The 17,493-nt window shown below is 42.0% G+C and overlaps 1 protein-coding gene across 4 annotated transcripts in view; it reads left to right on the top strand.

Moving 5' to 3' along the window:
- The window catches only part of MAP3K13 (mitogen-activated protein kinase kinase kinase 13), a 74,914-nt gene that overhangs the window by 14,750 nt on the left and 42,671 nt on the right, over positions 1–17,493 (top strand). For 3 of the 4 annotated variants that reach the window (XM_067002108.1, XM_067002106.1, XM_013186243.3), the window contains exon 4: positions 12,139–12,284. The gene's annotated coding sequence lies outside the window, so the exon portion shown is untranslated. The remainder of the gene's footprint in view (positions 1–12,138; positions 12,285–17,493) is intronic. The other variant, XM_067002107.1, reaches the window with a different exon arrangement.

Here is a 17,493-nt window from a genome sequence, read left to right on the forward strand (position 1 = left end):
CCAAAAAGTGATTTTACTGGTATCGTTATTTGCTTTACCCTGTACTGATAGCAGCCTTCAGCCAGCTCTCTGTTTCCAGCGTCAGGATGGGCAAAGTGCAGACTACAAAATGAGCTTGTCCTGGGGAAGCATTGTACAGTACAGTACAACCTGGACAGTATAACATAGTGTTGAACTCAAATCATGGTGGATTGTTTTGGGTACAGACTCTGGGAAGTTGAAACCAGCCAGATTTTGCCTGATGGAAAAGTTAGAAAACTTAGCTAATGCAACTCAAAGGAAAGGCTTTTCTGGATGCTTTTTTCTTACAGAAAGTAACAATGATTTACCTGTCATGCTGTCTCTTGCAGCTGGAATGACTGACAGTTTATAGGAAGTGCCATCTGAAAACTGCAGGTGATTTCCTTTCTCGCAGTATACCAAAGAGAGCTTCGCTTTGCTGTTTCAGCACCAGAAATGACAAAGCTCAGTAGTGGAGTTGTGATGTATGCTGCTACAGGTTTTCATGTTATTTTGCTCTGAAAAGAGCTTGTATCTTTGGTGGTACACGTGCTCTAATTTGCAAACTGCTACAAATGAGGCAAACCAAATTCTCTTTTTCATTGCTGTGAAAAATAGGATCGTACAGAAACACTTTGCATCCCCCAGAAGAATAAAAATGTGTTGGTGCAGTGGTATTGATGTTGGACATCGGATGATGCAAAGTTAAGGTCAGAGTTTGAGACTACCTAAAAATTCTTCCCCCCACTCGTTGTTGGGGAGGGTTGGAAGTCTAGCCTAGATTAAAACAGAGGCTGAGGAAGCAGCAGTGTCACCAGCTTTTGGAAGTCTGATCTTTCCATTGTATGCCAAAACCAACAGGTATGATTCTATGTTTTTATGTATGTACAAATTTTTAAGACTTCTGAAGTATTATGAATGCTTCAGCATATTGCTTAAACAGATGAAAAAAACATGTTGCTTATGAAGTAGCTATAGTTTTAGTGTTGGATAGAAATTTAGCTTACTGGGACGACTCAGGAAGAATGCTGTCAAATGAAGTTCTATGCATAGCAGCGAACGGAATTTTCTAAATTTTGTCTACAAAAGTATTTCTATGCAAAAAGAAAGTATATATATGTAGCAGTATGCAGTGGCTGTAGACATCTCCAGTAAAAATGGACAATTATATTAAACCATGAGTTTAAGGGAGTGCTAGAGTGGTTGCCTGGGGCTTCAGTATGACTTTTCAGTGCTCTGGATAGTTAATATGGAATAGCCTTACTGCTAGGACAGAGGAGCCCAGAATAATTTTCCTTGTCCCAGTTAAGTCAAGAACTATTAGAGCAGTGGAAATAAGGTTTCAACAAGAGGGGGAAAAAGGGTGAGCGAAGTGTCAGCTCTCACTCTCTCTAGTTACAGGGAAAAGTACACATGTACCAGAAGGCAAAACTGCAAGGAGGGTAAGTAGCAGTTACCAGTGGAAACAGAAATTAGGCTAGTGATGCCAAAGCACATAAGTGGATTAGGAATTATTTTCACTTTTTCTGGTCCTTAGAAAAAAAAAAAGGCAAACTGTATGTGAATTTGCAGTAAGGAGAGTAGGTCAAAGGAATAGATGTTCTTCTGAGCTGCATGTCTGTCAGGAAAGGATTCCTCTCTGTTATCAAGCCTGACACTTGAGCCATTCAGAGTCATTTCTCTCCAATCCAGTACCACCGTGTCATGCTACACAGGCTGTACAGGAGACCTACTGCGATCCGGTGGCGTTGTTTCCCTGACGTTGGCAGCAGAAAAGGCACAGCAGCTTAGAAACTCTAGAAGCAACATCAAGTACTTTTCAACGTACCTTTCTCACCTCCTTTCCCTAAGGCATTATATCCCAAGACATGGCAGAAGAACATTAGATTGTGTGACGCTGCAATAGAAGTAAAATTTCTGAGCAGCTTATTCAAGGACCAGGAGCTCGGAAGATGGGCGTGTTTGTGTGAGAGGTTTTTTCAGGCTTCTTACTGCAACAGCTGGGAGGCACTCCGTAAGCAGAATTTCTAGTCTCTTTTTGAAGTGCAGATGTACTAAGAACAATGGAAGGAATGAAAGGGTGTAACGTAGAAGGTCAGGAACTGGTCAAAACAGTCCCATAGGTGACTGCGTGTGGCGGGGCTGTTTGCTCTGTAGCCATGACCAGTGACCATTTTGCTTCTTAGATGTTAGCCTTCTAGACTAAGCTGATGATCAATAGGCTGCCTGTTTGAAGAAATGGGGCTTTTGACTAAAGAAAAAGATATTCCACTATACTCTACTTTACAAGGAGCCAGCATCGTGCTGAGGGTTTATCTGCCGGAATAATTTCTCATCGTGGTGTATCGTTATTCTCCCATCAGCAGAGAGGCTGATACTTGGAAGTTGTGATTTTGAAAAATTACTAAATCCTTTCATGGCTAACACTTGTCTCTTACCCACGCAGACAGTTGATGTGTCAGAATCCTTTCAAAAAGGGACAATTTTTGGCATTGGGGTTAGTTTTTGTAGTTCTCAAAATATGTATGGTCCTGTGCAGCTGAGATTCGTTACCTGTACAATGCATTGGCTTTTGAACTATTCAGAGACGATTTCTGTAATGCCTCCCGATGATGCATGTGGGCAGGAAGAAGTTTGATCAACCCATTGCTTACACAGAAGAAGATACAAGGCAAGCCCAAAGGGGAGGCAGAAATGAGTATTAAGTGTTCTCAGGTGGCTCTTCTAATTGTCTAAAGAAAATTGTCCTTTATGTCATCCCAGATGATGATATTCACAAAAGCCAACCTAGAAAATCATACCTGTATTAGGTACCTACTCTCTGCAGTCAAAGTCTTTTGTGCCTTTATCTTGATTACCTTTGTTACCTTGGGCACTTGGCACGAGAAAAAAAGCCACATCGTTCTGATTGCTTCGTGTTTCCTCTCAAAAACAACATCTTGGAAATGCTACCTGAGCTGTGTTCAACCTCTGAAGTAGAATTTGGTCTTTCTGGGAATCATGTGAGAGCAAGTGATTGCCTGGAGCAATGGAGTAGATACTGAAGCTGCAAGAGCAGAGACCTTGGTATCAAAGGCCACCTGCTATTGCTCTCCTTCTCTTCAGCCTTAAAGTTCACTGGGTCACAAACTGAGCTCGTCATCTTCCTGTACAATGGGTAGCGGTTCTTCAGAAGACGAACAGGACAGTTTCTCAAGGATTATTTCATATTCATGTCCCATCCAGAAATCTCCTCCTTTTTGGATGCTCCCTTTCCTATTTTATTAGCTTCAACCTTCGGGTTTGCAACCCAGCTTCCACAGTTATTTGGTAGGAGTAAAACAGACGTCTCATAATAGAACTTAAACTATTTTTTTCCACAGACTGCTTTATATTGATCAGCTGATGTGAAGAATTTCTTATGAAAAGCTAAAGAAACTCCTGAACATTATCTGCTTGAAGGGAATGGGGAAAAATGTTTGACAGATCATATTGATGTGGCTGATGTTAAACAATGCTCTGCAAATGTGTTTCCTGTTCATGGTGTGCATTTCATTACCTATGCTCAGTCAGAAATACCTTCCTAGCATGCTAAGATTGTATGTCTGGAGTGAACTCAGTCGATGTAAAACTGAAAGAAAAATGCTAACGAGCATCACTGCCCACGTGCAGGTCTGCAGGCCTGTGGCTGGCTGCAGATGTTCTGGTAATGTACGCTGATGTGGTGCAGCCGTACCCTTGGATCTGAAACACAAAGGACAGAGCACCTGTTCAGCCATTTTGCTTTTAATTACCTTCAGGAGTTGCGTAGAGTTGTTTTAAAATATGTTTTTCTTGTTCAACCCATTTTCTTCAGCTTAAATGCAAGCACAAGAATCCCATGGGTGTTACAAGACGGCCCCTTCAAGGCGACCTAGGTTCAGGTACTGCAGTATGTGCAAGGCACAGTCATTTTTCATTTTTGTTCGCTGCTTGGCACAAGAGAGACTCCCCCAGCCCCCAACTGCTGCCAACAATTAAAGACAGTTACCAGTCCCCAGCGGGAATAAGTGTTTTCAGCCAATATTTACAGCCTGTTCTGTCCTGGAAGAATGGAGCTATCGCTGCTATTGTCAGCTGGAGATGTAGGGAGACTTCCTTTTGGCTCTTTGGTGAGAAATAATATGTAAAATACTGCTCTGGTGGTGGCTGTTAGCTTTATTGATTGCCCAAGAAGCGCTGCAAGAAGGCGTTGCATAGCTACGGGTTTCCCTAGCTCAAGCTAATTAGTGTATTTGATTTCTTCTGAGTCCTGATGGGTGAGTAACCTTGGTCACCTTCATCCCGGCGAGGAAGGATCCTCCCTGTGCTTGCACGTCACAGGGTATGGCTGAGGCCAAGCCTCCGGGAGGAGTGTTGTGAGTCGGTCGATGAGCTGCTTCCTTGGAATATGTTCTCTTCTGCAGCTTCTGCATGAGGGCAACATCCTTAACCGGTGTCTGATAAGATACAGGATGACTGTTTAATATGCTGAATGCCATTTGTCTTAATATTAAGAGTTTCGCATGAGAAAATAGCATGATTGTCTCACAGGAGATTGCTATTACAATAGAACCGTATCATAATCTGTCAATATAAATCTTTAATGTTTTCTGTCACTCGAGCAGCCTGGCACACCCGCAGTTTGGTTGTTATCTGTATCTTATTCAGTACTTGGCCTCTTTCTCTGGAGGCCTGCAGAGGTTGCCGTTCCGTAGGAAAAAGCACCATGTCACATCAGCTTTTGGGAAGCTGAAAATTCGTAGTGGCCAGCAGTGCAACTGGGGGTCCTTCTGTGTTGGCAGTAGTACGCCCCTATTAAGGTGGGCGTGGAAGAGCCAGGGATGCTGTCTTGGTTTGTGAGTTTGTTGCCAGCAGCTAATTGCAGAGAAAAAGAGACTTCTGATGTGGGTGTGCTTGCAACACTTAATTTTGTCTTTGTAGGTTAATTGTGGTTTTGCTGTGGGTTTCTGTTTCTTCATTTTTTCTTCTCTACCTCAGGAGAGAAGGAAACTGCATGTTGAACCTGCTTCTGAAGCTCATGGTCACTTTCTAACCTTGAGGAGAGTGCAAAATATGAAAATACCAGTGTATGTGCTTCAAAAAATGTTACTACTTTTAAAAGAGCAGACCTGTACTCGTTAATGACCCGCACTTGTTGTGTGGAGGATTTCCAAAGGCCGGACAGCTTTCACTATGCTCAGCGGCATTTGTAGCTTGTTACTTCATAGCCTGCCTCTGTGTTCAGCTGTGTGAGGGGTTAGGAAAGCCAAGCACACGGCTTTCCTGCTCTTCTTCTGATGCTCTCCCATTTGCTACTTGGGGGGAACAGAAATAATTGTAATAAAATACAGTCACGCTGCTGGGGTGGAAGCTGGGGCTGACTGAGCCTTTGATTTCAGTGAAGCTGGGATTTCTCTTTAGGCTTGGAGACTGGGAGGATGACTGGGTATGCTGGTGGTGATGGCAGAGGAGAGAGAGGCAGTCGTATGAATTTTGGCAAGTGGGTGTAAAAACAGCAAAAAGAACTAAGTTTGAGATGTAAAAGGTATAAATAGGGAAGGGAAATGGGCTGCTCTTTGACAATAGAGCCAAAAGAAGCAGATAATGGTGATCAGGTTACAGTCTGGGGGAGGTAAAAGCAAAAAAAAAAAAAATGGAGGTAGAGATCTCCGTGGTTGTCAGGGTATGTGTTCATTTCGTTTTTAGGATAAGCCATTTCAGTCATTAAGAAACACTAATCAGCAACTCTTCTCCCCTCACAAGTTCATTTAACCAGTCTGAGCCTATTCCTTAGTGGGATGGGAGTAACTCAAGGAAATGATGGGGAAAGGGTGATCCTTACTGATGGATTTTATTTGCAAGGCAAATCGCACAGGCAGAAAACGATTCCTTTTTTAAGGAGAAACATTGCTAGAGGAATAGTTCCTGTTGGGTCCCTTTTCTGCTCACTGGCCTCTGTGGATTCAGTTTCTTCAGTATTTCTGCATGCATCTTCATTCCCTGTTTCCAGTTTCTCTGTGTTCTTAGCAGGTAACATGGTGCCCTTAATCGGGGATGAGCAGCGCTTTCTGTTTGGTAAGGTGCAGTGCAACAGCTGTGTTCTTAGGGCTGTTACCCCCAGCGCTGTGCCTAACTGTCCAAGCTGTGAAATCGAGGTACTGGCTTTAGAGCTCTGTGTATGTTGCTAGCCATTGTGCCGCTGTGTTGTGCCAGGTACAAAGATCTCTCTGCTCTTTTTCTCCTGTTTTATTTTTATACTTAGGTTTTCACTTTGTGTCATGTAGAAACCAAAGGAGGTGTATGTAGTTCAGCAGCAGAAGAACCATGCTTACTATGAATCGGCTGCTTTGCACAATAAACATTTTGGGGGCCAGAGACTCAAGCCTTTTAACCTCCTACAGTGCGATGTCTTTTTTTTCTTCATACTTTGACACAGCTCCTGCAAGAAATGTATACAGTTACCTTCCACCGGCCTCTCTCCCTTACAGCCCATCTTTCCTTTTCCATTTTTTTCCTTAAATGGTGAGAAGCCATCAGGTTAAGTAGTATTTAATATTCCTTTGAGTTGGAAGCTTTCATCCCACTCTGAGCAGAGATCTGGCCTCAGTTATTTGTACCTTTATGTGCTTTTAGCAGTCTAATTACAGCGAGGTGGTGTAATTGTGTAGGAGCTCCTTACTCCTCCGACCAGGAAACACAATGGAGCAGCATGTTATCTGCTGACACTGCAAGCTGTGTTGACTGGTTTGGTTTCTGTGGAGAGCAGTCAGGTACCTTCAGAGGCTTGGATCTTATCTGTGGGCTGCTCTGTGGCCTGGAGCCTGGGGGCAAATCTGGGCAGTGGTTCTCTGTTTCTCGGGCACACTAGAAGGGAAGAAAACTTCTGCAGAAGAGAGGTTTGTCTCTGAACCTAGGCAGAGGCTTTTACAGGAACCAAGAGATGTCACAAGTGTTCAGTCTTCCCTGCAGAAGCATAGTCTACTTCTGATTTACCTTTTTTAGCTTGAAACGGTGCTGCATGGATGCTAAAAACCCACGCTCCTAAAATAGATAGAGTAGAACGAGCACTTCACTGATGACTCTTCTCCAGGAGAGGAGAGGGAGAAGGTAACAATGTTCAGATGGCAAATATTAGTCATGTCACTTAATATATCTGAAGACCTCAGACACCAACAGCATAAAGGTGGTGGAGGAACCTGGAGGGAATGAAACCTCCTAACAAACCGGGCAGGTTATTAGAGGTGCACTGGGTATGGATATGAGACCTGAGGAAATAAGCCAACTGAGCAAAACAACGAAGAGCATGCTCACAGAGGCTCGATGTGCTCGATGGATCCCAAGCCTGCTTTTACCTGCCTGTTTGCAAAGCTGTTCTCTTGTACGTTTGACAGGTCTCTCAGAGCATCTCTCCGGGGAGTTCCCTGCTTACAATGCAGCTGCCTGTGCAGAAAGGCTAGTACAAAGGCTCGCTACCTCCAAAATAAGTGATTTTTTCCAATATAAATATTGATTTGAATGGTGTTATTCTAGCTTTTACGGTAATGAGTGCTGTACAGAAGCTGCTTGTTCTTTTCACGTAGTATCTACGCTGCCAGCGTGCACCTTGCAGTCCAATTTGGCTGGCTCAGCATCCCCTCACTTCCTCAGGTCACACGTTGGCCTTGGCCCAGTTGGCAATCAGCTCATGGAAGAGCCTCCGAGGTGCCACTGCCTGCTGATTTGCTGGGAACACATCTTGTAAATGAAATACAAAGTATGTATATCCACTTGTACCTAGGTGGCTTCCAGCAGACTTGACCCAACGGAGCAAGCAGGCCGCTGAAGTCCCTGCGGAGGCATCGTGGGAGAAGTGCATCGTTTCCAGTTGCTTGCTCTGATTGCATTGTTTGTATAATTATTCGCTTTAGAGCCAGCGGGTGCGAGAGGCTGCGTGGCTGTGGGCACAAGAGGGTAGGAAGGGGGAGTGCAGCTGTGGGCGCGTTGGATTTCCCTGTGCACAGAAGGGGTCATGAGAAATCACAGCGCGGGGCTGATTTCCCCATCTGTTTGCTTTTTTTTTTTTTTTGACAAATCTTCAGCAACAGAGGCTGAATGTGCACCCTCCTTGTGTTTTTCCCCTTTTGTTTCACCTTTTTGGTGTTTGTTTATGAAGAGAGCTGCTCTCCTGAATGTAATCCCGTCTCTTTTTGCGCTTGTGCTCAGACCTCTGTGTAAGCCCTGTGGGCTGCTGAGTTACGAGTACGGTTTTGGTGGCACTTCCCATCTTCGGGATTCAGCTGTTGCCAGACACCTAGTGAACGTATGAACTGAGTGAAGTAGTTCCCTGCTGTGAACTCTGCTGATATATCAGGGGCTAAACTAAGCTTTGTTTATTAATGTTGTTAATTTAAATTGTGCAAGAATGCTTTGAAAATGTGACAGCGGACAGGGCAGCAGGCAGTCAATACCGTTAAATGACAATACTGCTCGATATTTGCTGTTAATTGAGAGAGGCAGCAGCTGCTGGTATGCGGCTTCAGCCAGGATGAATCAGTAATAAGTCTGTAACTTGTTTTATTTTTGTTTCCTGGTTTAAAGTTGCATCAGCCCTTTACAGGTCAGTAGCTTGCTTGGGATAGAAATCAAAGATCAGAGCAGGCCTTAATTGAGGACTTGATTTTGTTTCTGTTTCCCAGTGAGTGTCGTAGCACTGTGATAAATTTGGCAACAGGAATAAAATTGCCCTGTATTTAAAGACTAAACTTAAAGATTTTGGGTTTGTTTTTTTCCACTCTGTGTGGCAGACGGTGTGATTGTAGCCGGCAAAGCTAGCTCCTGCTTTGAAAGAAAGCATTTTTGTTGCTTTCCCACTGGCTTCCAGAGGTATTTGCAGTTATGGTTTCTCTGAACAGGAGTTTGGTTCATCTCTCTTTGCTGGATGGCACTCCAGGTTGTGGTGTATCAGTGTTCGGCCCCTGCTGGAGGGACCCAGCAGCAGGAGGGAGAACATGAATTCAACATTTTCCTTGTGCTTTTTTTTTGCCATGCAAATGTGTCGTTTAACCTTTGAAAACTTACTTGATAAGCTGTTATCAGCCAGCAGTTAAAATAACAAACCCTCCCACCTCGCTGAGTTGGGACAGGAACTTCCCAAGGCTTCAAGGCCTGGGTATTGTACAAGAACAATATCAATCCAGGGAGAGTAACCGGGCTGGGGACAAAGTTTAGTCTCTGAAGAAATTGGCCCCAGTTGCTATTTTCATGGTGTTTGTGCGGTCTTCCCTGTAAGTATGTATTTTGCACGAAATATTTTATTTTGCACTAGATATGGTCATGATAGTGCAAAGCCACAGTAAGGTGGTGGGCAGCATCTTGAACAGATCTTAAATTGAACACGAATTGGAAACGAAATCCTAGCTCTGTTGAGAACAATGCTAACAGTCACAGCTCAGCTTTTGCCACAAGCAGGAGAATTTCAAAGCAAATAATGTTTTGTTTGTTCAGTTCTTTAAACAAAATACATCTGCAAGGGATGGTGTTTGAACCAAATACTCAGAATTCTGCTGGTATTTTGTTAGGATGAGAAATACCAGATTGAAAGGAATATTTGGGGCTGTGATGGTTATCCTAAAGGGGAAAAATCTAACCACCAGGTATGTTTTGTAATTTGTTTCCGGTGTGTATGGTTCTCTATACTACATATAATTGGTTTTGTATTTGTTCTACAACAAAAATAACAATTTTTACCAAGGGCGTAAGTGCATTTGTTCATTGTTAAGAGTTTAAATCTGTGATACTGTCTTTTTTTGTGTATTGGCTTACAGGTACATAAAATCTTTCAAGTTAAACCTGGCAGGCAATGTGTTAAAGCTGATAGAACACTATACAAAGCTGTAGTAAATACAGGTGCAGGAAGAACAAAACTCATCTGGTGGTAAAAGTCCTCAGGCCCCTAAAATCTTGTCTCCTCTAGGGTACTGACAATTCCTACCTTTGCTAGCAGTTATAAAACGATGTTTTATAATCTTAGGAAGCTGTAATTTTCACGTGAAATTCAATAATATATTCCAGTGGCATTCTTCCAGCTTCAGGCATCTTCAGGCTAGTGTTTTTTAAGAAATCTCTCCAATTTAATGTGCTGTTTTAGCTGTACTGTAATCAAATGCAATCTTTCCCGATTTTGTATGTTTCTTATTCTCAGTTATGCATTATTGTTTCATCTGTAGCATCTACCTAAGTGTTTTTTTCTTAAGCAAGAAAATACATTTTGGGGTGTGTACGCACAGATTATATATATGTCCATGATTCCTGTATTTAAAACTGTGGTAAAAATTGTGATTGCCAGCTTTTGGGACTTCTTTCTTTGATTTCATGGCATCAAGTGATTTTCTTGTAAATAAAAACAACCATCTATATTTTAATACATAAAAAAGTTTAAACTCTAAAAATGATCTAATAAACCTGTTCAAATGTGATGCTCTGTCCTTCCATACCTCTTTTGGAAGGAGTTATTAACAGCAACGTGCTAATTAGGAAATAGACTGTATACCTGTGTAGCATGCTTCCCTATTTCTAGTTTTTATTTTTTTTTTTATTTTTTTTTTGCTAGCTGCTTGGCCTGGTCTGTAGCAAGGTGTATAGATGTTCTGCTGCTTTGCCGTGGTCAGCTGCCCGCACTTCTAAGGAGCTTGGGTGCTGTGTCTTTGGTGCTCTTGCTCCTGTTGTGTCCCCACCTCGCTCTCAGGACGTGTCCGTGTGGCATGGTCCTGGTGCCAGCAGATGCTTCTGTGCAGCTGTGTGGGCACCAGCCCCTACGAGAACACCGCTCGTGCCGATGACCGGTTGTTTCCACTTGGGAAGGTACAGCAGAGCTTCGCTGATTTGGAGGCTTTATTTTTCTTTACAAACTGCTGGGCGAAGTGGGAGAAGTCCTCCAGGAGCATCGCCTCAAATAACAGTGTGAAAGCAGAGCTGTAGCACGGCTTCAGAGCACCGGGAGAGTCACCTGCTGCTGGTGGAGGGATGGGGATGGCTGAACAGATTTACTGCAGCTGTGCGTCTCTTAGGGCCAGCGTCGGTGCATTGCCTCCAGGATGGTGCTTGAAGTGGGAATTACTGTGCTAATAAGTGATTAAAACAGGCCTGGTACAGGTCAACAGTGATTGCAGGTTGGGACTTTTGTGCATGTATGTTGCTGTTGTCGTCATCCTCCTTTCAGGAGACCAAATAATAGCCTCTGAATGTAGCTTAACCTTGAATTCACAGTCTTTCTTGTTGGGAGTGTGGAATTGCCTTTGCTGTTTAATTTGCCACAAAAACAGTGAATATAAAGAATTAGTTGTGCTAGCATCACTGAATCCCTCTGTCAGTGTTGTAGTAATGTTGATGTGGCTGTGGTGATTAAGGATCCAAGAAAAACAATGTCTGCAGGTAGAGCTAATCTTTTCACGTTACAGGCTAGTATCAGCCAGTTCTGTAGTTTCAAGGTGATGATTATTTCTAATTATATCAAGAACCACACTAAATCTTGGCCATCTTTTAGACTTCTGTGGGATGGGAAGAATATACAGTAGGCTCAGGCCTGGAATTCTCAAAATCTGTTGTCTCTTTGCTTGTGTGTTTGTGACACCAAGAGAAATAATGGTATGAGGAGTTGTAATCTGTGTTGGAAGACTATAGTAGCTTAAGCTTTTCCTAAAATTTGCTTATAATTAGGGAAATAACTTGGAGTGTTAGTATAAAAATTAAGTGGAAAAAATCATTAATAGATTATCTGGAAGTGTTATTTTAAAATCTAATCCAATCCAGAATAATATGTATATATATAATGTGTGTGTGTGTATTTAATATGGAAATCTGTGAGCTCTTTTATGGGAGCTGCTTGCTCAATTTAAAATAAAATTGTACTGTAAAAGGATTATAAGGTGTATGTCTGTGCTGAGAAAGGATGTGCTAAATGTTGTGAGGTGTTTTTCTGCTCCTAGGTTCTATCCTTTTTGAAAGTGCATACTTTATTTTGGATGTTTTCTGCTGCGTTTAAATGTACCACGCAACATCAGGATATGCTAACAGGATGTTTTGGATGGATCTTAGGAACATTTATTTAAATAAGTTTTTGTTCAATAGGATTCTGAGTTTTCTTACTGCTTTTCTTTCTAGAGAAAAGAATTCAGCGCTGGACTGTCTCGAACATTACTCATGGTGCAACTTCAGAGAGCAGCTTGATTTATCTGACTTGAAGAGGAGGCACATGTGCAGTAAGCCAAGAGGACATGGGCTTTCGGTGCATCTGGAAAAATGATCAGGTATCAGCAGTTTATGTTTGAACTGTAGTAACTAGTCAGAAACTTGAGGAGGCATGAAACAAAAGAGCACTCACTCCTGCAGTTATCCTTACGTTTTAGATGTTCTTTGCTCCCCAAAGGTAGGGATTAGGTAAGTTGACCATCTCGTTTTATATTATGTCCATAGCCATTTCACTGCTAAGCGTGCTCACTTGCAATAGCTCAGTTGCAGGACATCTGATGGGATCCAGTTCAGATGCAACTTGTGAGTGACCAGGAAGCAACAGGTGCCAAAGGAATGTTTCCATAGCCTGGGTTGAATTTAATCATAAAGTGTTCAGATTTTTCAAATGTAACTTGAACTCTGAGAGCTTTTGAATCTATTCAGTCAAATTTATTGATGTTGTGAGGGGACAATTCCGATATATTATTTTTCTATTGTTTTAAGTACTCTTTCATTGTACTTGCTGTGGTAATCGGCTGCTTTTTGGAGAAAGCAGATTTCCTCACAGGAATCCACACTGTTTTAGCCTGAGTAGAGATACCAGGGAAGTTCCAGCAAATGCAAAGAATAGTGGTTCACATTGAAATTGTAGCAGGTTATAGGCTAAATAATTCTAGAATGATAGGTTTTTAGCTATTTGTTTGTTTTCAAGCAGCTGTTCATCATCTCTAAAATAAGGTCAAATGTTTAAGGTAGTATCAAACTGTCCGGTGTGATCAGGGACTTTTTTTTTTAGCAAGCTCACGGTTACAGTTTGGTTACAGTGAAGCGGATCATTAAAACAGTTTGGCATTTCGGCGGCAAACAGCATTTGTCGATTCTGTTCCTCTGCTCACAGCTGTGCTGTCTGAGAAGGCAGAGCCTGCCTGTCGGAGGAGGTAACTGCTGTCTGGGGGCAGCCAGGTTCAGCTCGGGGAGAGACTTTGGGAGGCTGAGCAGGGCAGGGGAGGAGGAAGGGGAGCGAGAGGTGCAGGCAGCAGGCAGCAGCCAGCAGCCTGTGGCAGGGAGACTGAGCTAGGACGGAGAAGCAGAGACAGCGAGGGCTAAAGGGATGCCTGGAAACAAAGCACAGCTGGCAGGGAAGGTTGTGTGCTAACACCTCCTAGTCTGACTGACCTGGTCTCTTTGAATTTCCTTTGCTGAAGATGTTCTGGTTCATATTCCGAGAAAACTTGGTGTTTTTCTTCAGGGAGCAACCTGTGCAGCAAAGATCTGTGCATATTTGGTAAAGAGCTCTGGCTGGTGGGGAGGCCAGTTGCAGACAGGCTGATCCTGTTGGCTGATCACAGCTTCGTTTCCTGAGGAGTCACCAGCCGTGCAAAATGGATTTCGGATGTGATTGCGAGACTGGTTAGGAGCTTTAAGATGACAAAAAAAAAGGCCCTTGATTTCATAAATTCTTGTTGCTTTGAGCTTTGAAATCGAGCTTACCTGTCTTCCTATTAAAAACGGTGTAATTTTAGCACGAGTTAAGCTTGCGGCTACAGGTCGTGCATTGTGTCGTTCTGCGTTGCATGAGGGGTTGGACTAGATGGTCAGAGCAGTTCTTTGGTGTTCAGGTGTGCTATTTTCCCCCCGTCTGCAAATCAAATTTTTGCTATTGCTTTTGAAACTTGAAATAAATGGCAGAAAGTTCTTCTGATATTCTCTAATCTAATGCATCTGTGTGAGCTTGTGATACTTTTCTGTAACGTGTATTGCCTTCTGTGTCAGCATGATACATGATGTTTTAGGTACTGCTATTTTTAAGAATGTCATCCCTTGAATCTGTCATGTATGCAGTGTTTTTAGCTTAACTATATCTGTTCTATATATTTAAAAACTAAATGGTAAAACTGGTGTATTACCAGGGTTGCTCTGTAAGTGCTCACTTAAAATTGGCCTTTGCTTTTAAAGTGGGAAGTGCTTGATATATTTGTCTGTGATGGTATTCAGATTATTTTTATTCCCTTTTGTGATTACTGTCAGAAATTTACTTTGTTTGACTTCTGCTAACCAAGTTAAAAACACTTTTGAAAGCACACACAATTAGTAATTTCAGAGAAATTGCATTAGTCAAATTTTCATTGTATTTTATTTTTATTAAAGGAGAGTATTTGACATTTCAATTGTGAGCATAGGTATATGTGAAGAACCCTGAAAAGGAGCAAATTGTATAATCGTTCTGTAATCTTTGGGAATTAAGTTTTGAGGAATATTGTCAAAAAAAAAAATTAGTGTTTTCTTTACAAACACTAGCAGAGAAATAATTTATTCTCGTCTTTAACTGTAAAAATATCTTAGTTTTCTTCAGTTAGTGGATGGATATATGCGTAAGGGAAGAAAGCTTTTCAGCCTGAAGGAGACAAAATGTTTTTCTTTAAATTTTCTTTACATTTGTGTGATGTTTCTCTTAAGCAGATACTTCATGCAGATAATAGTAGACATAAGTTTTAGGAGGTAATTGAGCCACCTGTGTGAAGGCTTGCAGGAGCATGCATGATGGGGCTACATTTTGGGATTTGTTTAAAAAAAAAATCTAATTTTTTTGTCTGTGACGGGTGGCGGGTGCTGTAGAGGCAAAGTATCCATATATTTAGTCTCTGTCTATCATGTTATGGATTATAATTCAGGTGAAGTATTTTACTGAAGAATGAAATTTTCCCGTGATTTAAACCTGATTTCATTTCAATGAAAGCAATTAGTTGCATGAACTACCCTGCCCTTGCTTCATCAACAACAATTTATCAGTTGCTTCATCAGCATTGCTGCTTCTTTTAATTTATTTTATTCGGTTAATAGAGAAGACACTCTATATTGAAGTGCTGAATGCACAGTAGTGGTGTAACAGGGGAATAGAGGTGCCTTAAGGACATGAAGTGGGCCTTTTTGGGGGAACATGATCTTTAGTAGATTGCATGTAACGGTGGAGCAAGTGAACCAGGCAAGCTAATAATCATGTAGTCGGTTATTGGTTTTTTCTGTTGTTTTTTTCCCAACAATATGATATATCCTTTATGAAAAGGATACACATTTTCCGTTCTTCACTACTAAGTGGGAAATAGCAGTTTGAGCAGGCTTGCATCTCTCAGCTTGAAGGGAAAGTGCAGTCACCTTTTTTGCTCTGCTTATGCAGAACTACAGGTTTTATATGCTGTTGTGAAATAACTGTCCTGGAAGACCCCAGGGCTAATGCTTCAGCTACCATGTTTCATGCAGGACTGTCGTTCTTTCTCTTAGCCATCGCCTGTATTTACAAAGGTGGGGCTTATTTTCCCTGGATGAGCAAAATCTTCTACAATACAAAGCTGATGGTTTGGTTTAGTTGGAATATTAGGACATTGGCGAACTTTTATGTGCCCCTTTGGTGAAGGTTGTGTAATTTTTGGCTGTCCCTGAGGGACAGCTCTATGACTTAATTCATAAAGCAAGTATTTGGTATGCCACGCATCATCTCCTGAGAAGGCCCTGCTTTGGGGTGATACACACCAACGGTTCGGCATTGTCCAGCACTGCTTTTGAAAACAAGGATCAAAATCGTCGCTGCTGACAAGTTTAATGCTCTTCATCTAAATATTCTGGACCAAAAGCCTGTTAAACATGATCTGAAATGTTTAAGGTGTTGTCATCACTCTTTGTAAAGTGAATAATTCTGTGCTTATTCCTTAGACAAATCAAGAGGGGCATATCCTGGGGGCTGTAGTTAGCAGTAGGGGAACAGAAGAAATGTCTTGGGTAAGAGGCACAAACCCAACCCCCCCCCCCCCCCCCCCCCCCCCCCCCCCCCCCCCCGCAGCAGCGAGCTCTAACAAAAAAGCTACTGATAGCTTCATGACTGGCACTAGTCTGGGAGGAAGATGCTGAGCAGGTTTTATGTGTCTTAAGAGTATTTGCATAGGGCTGATCAACTGTTCTTGAAGGAACTTTATCACAAAACTGCAGACAACTATTAATACTAAAAATAGTGCCTTATTCTGTCAGTCTTTAACTTACAAATGCTTGAATTCTGCTGTCTTAATGGGCTTTCAACGTTTTTTGTAGTTTTTTTGCTATAAATCTGAGTAATATTCCTCAAAGAGGTTGTATAACAGTAGCAAGGCTGGAAGGACTCAATTCGGCAAGACCTCATACTGCAAAAGATCAGATTAATTTTTTAGCTTCTGGTCTTGCTGCAAAGCTTTCAGTATTTCACTGTCTTCATAGGAAAAGAGGCCCGAGAGGTTCCAGAAGATCATCTTGACCCTTTGCCTCAATGCATCATCGTTATTGCTGGGTAATTCTTGCGAAGTCTTTTTCATTTACCCTCTAATACAGGAGGCAACGAGACTTCCTTAGGTTAGTGCTGTATTTACCACTTAGAAAGCTTCTTCCAACTGAAGTAAACGTCTCTTGTTGCAGTTTGAGTCCTTTACGCCTTCTTACCGCAGAGGTGGAGGATATTTTTTTTTCTGTTGTTCTGCAGAAACCATTACTATATTTAAGGACCCTTATATCTCAATCTTCTCTTCTCCTTTTAATTTGTTCACATTGAGCAACCTCAGTCAGCTCACTCGTCCCTTGTAGCTCACTTCATTAACCCTCTGGCCTTTCTCGTACTTGTGTCCAGGGTTCTCCTTCTTGGCAAGCCTCACCCCAAAATGGACTTTATCACAGGCTTGACCAGAACTGAGCAGACCATGAGGGTTTCTTCCATTCTCTCAAATTTGTGTTCCTGTCACTGTATAAAGGTGCCTTGTTTATCACAACTTGATGTTTATAATTTGTGCTCAGTCTGTGATCCTCTCTATCCCCAAATCCTTATCTACGGACCAGCTGCTCAGCAGTTGTTACTATATTTGTGCAGGTGATTTTCTTCCTCTGAACAGAACCTCCCATATGGTTTCACTAATTCCTCAATAGCTTCCCATTTATGCGCGGGCAGATCAGTGCCTCTTTGTGGGAATAACTTAAATTATTAGGACTTTTCTTTCCACATGGCACTAGTACCGAGGCTTCATTCTCGGATCTCATTTTTTCCTAGCAGTGTTTTGCAGGCTCCCAGTGTGGGAGAGGAAGGGTGACTGTAGCTCACTCAGCTTTGAAAGCGTCCCTTATAGCTGTTAATTATACATACTTAATTTTATTACTTTTGCAGCATTTCTTACTGCTGGCAGTTCTGTTAATGTTAATTATTGTTATGGAAGACTTCATTTTGAAGCATTCTCTGGGAGAATCACTATTTTATGGCTGTTTCCCTGAACAAATAGA

This window comes from Anser cygnoides, chromosome 9, assembly GCF_040182565.1.
Source record: "Anser cygnoides isolate HZ-2024a breed goose chromosome 9, Taihu_goose_T2T_genome, whole genome shotgun sequence".
Taxonomy (NCBI): domain Eukaryota; kingdom Metazoa; phylum Chordata; class Aves; order Anseriformes; family Anatidae; genus Anser; species Anser cygnoides.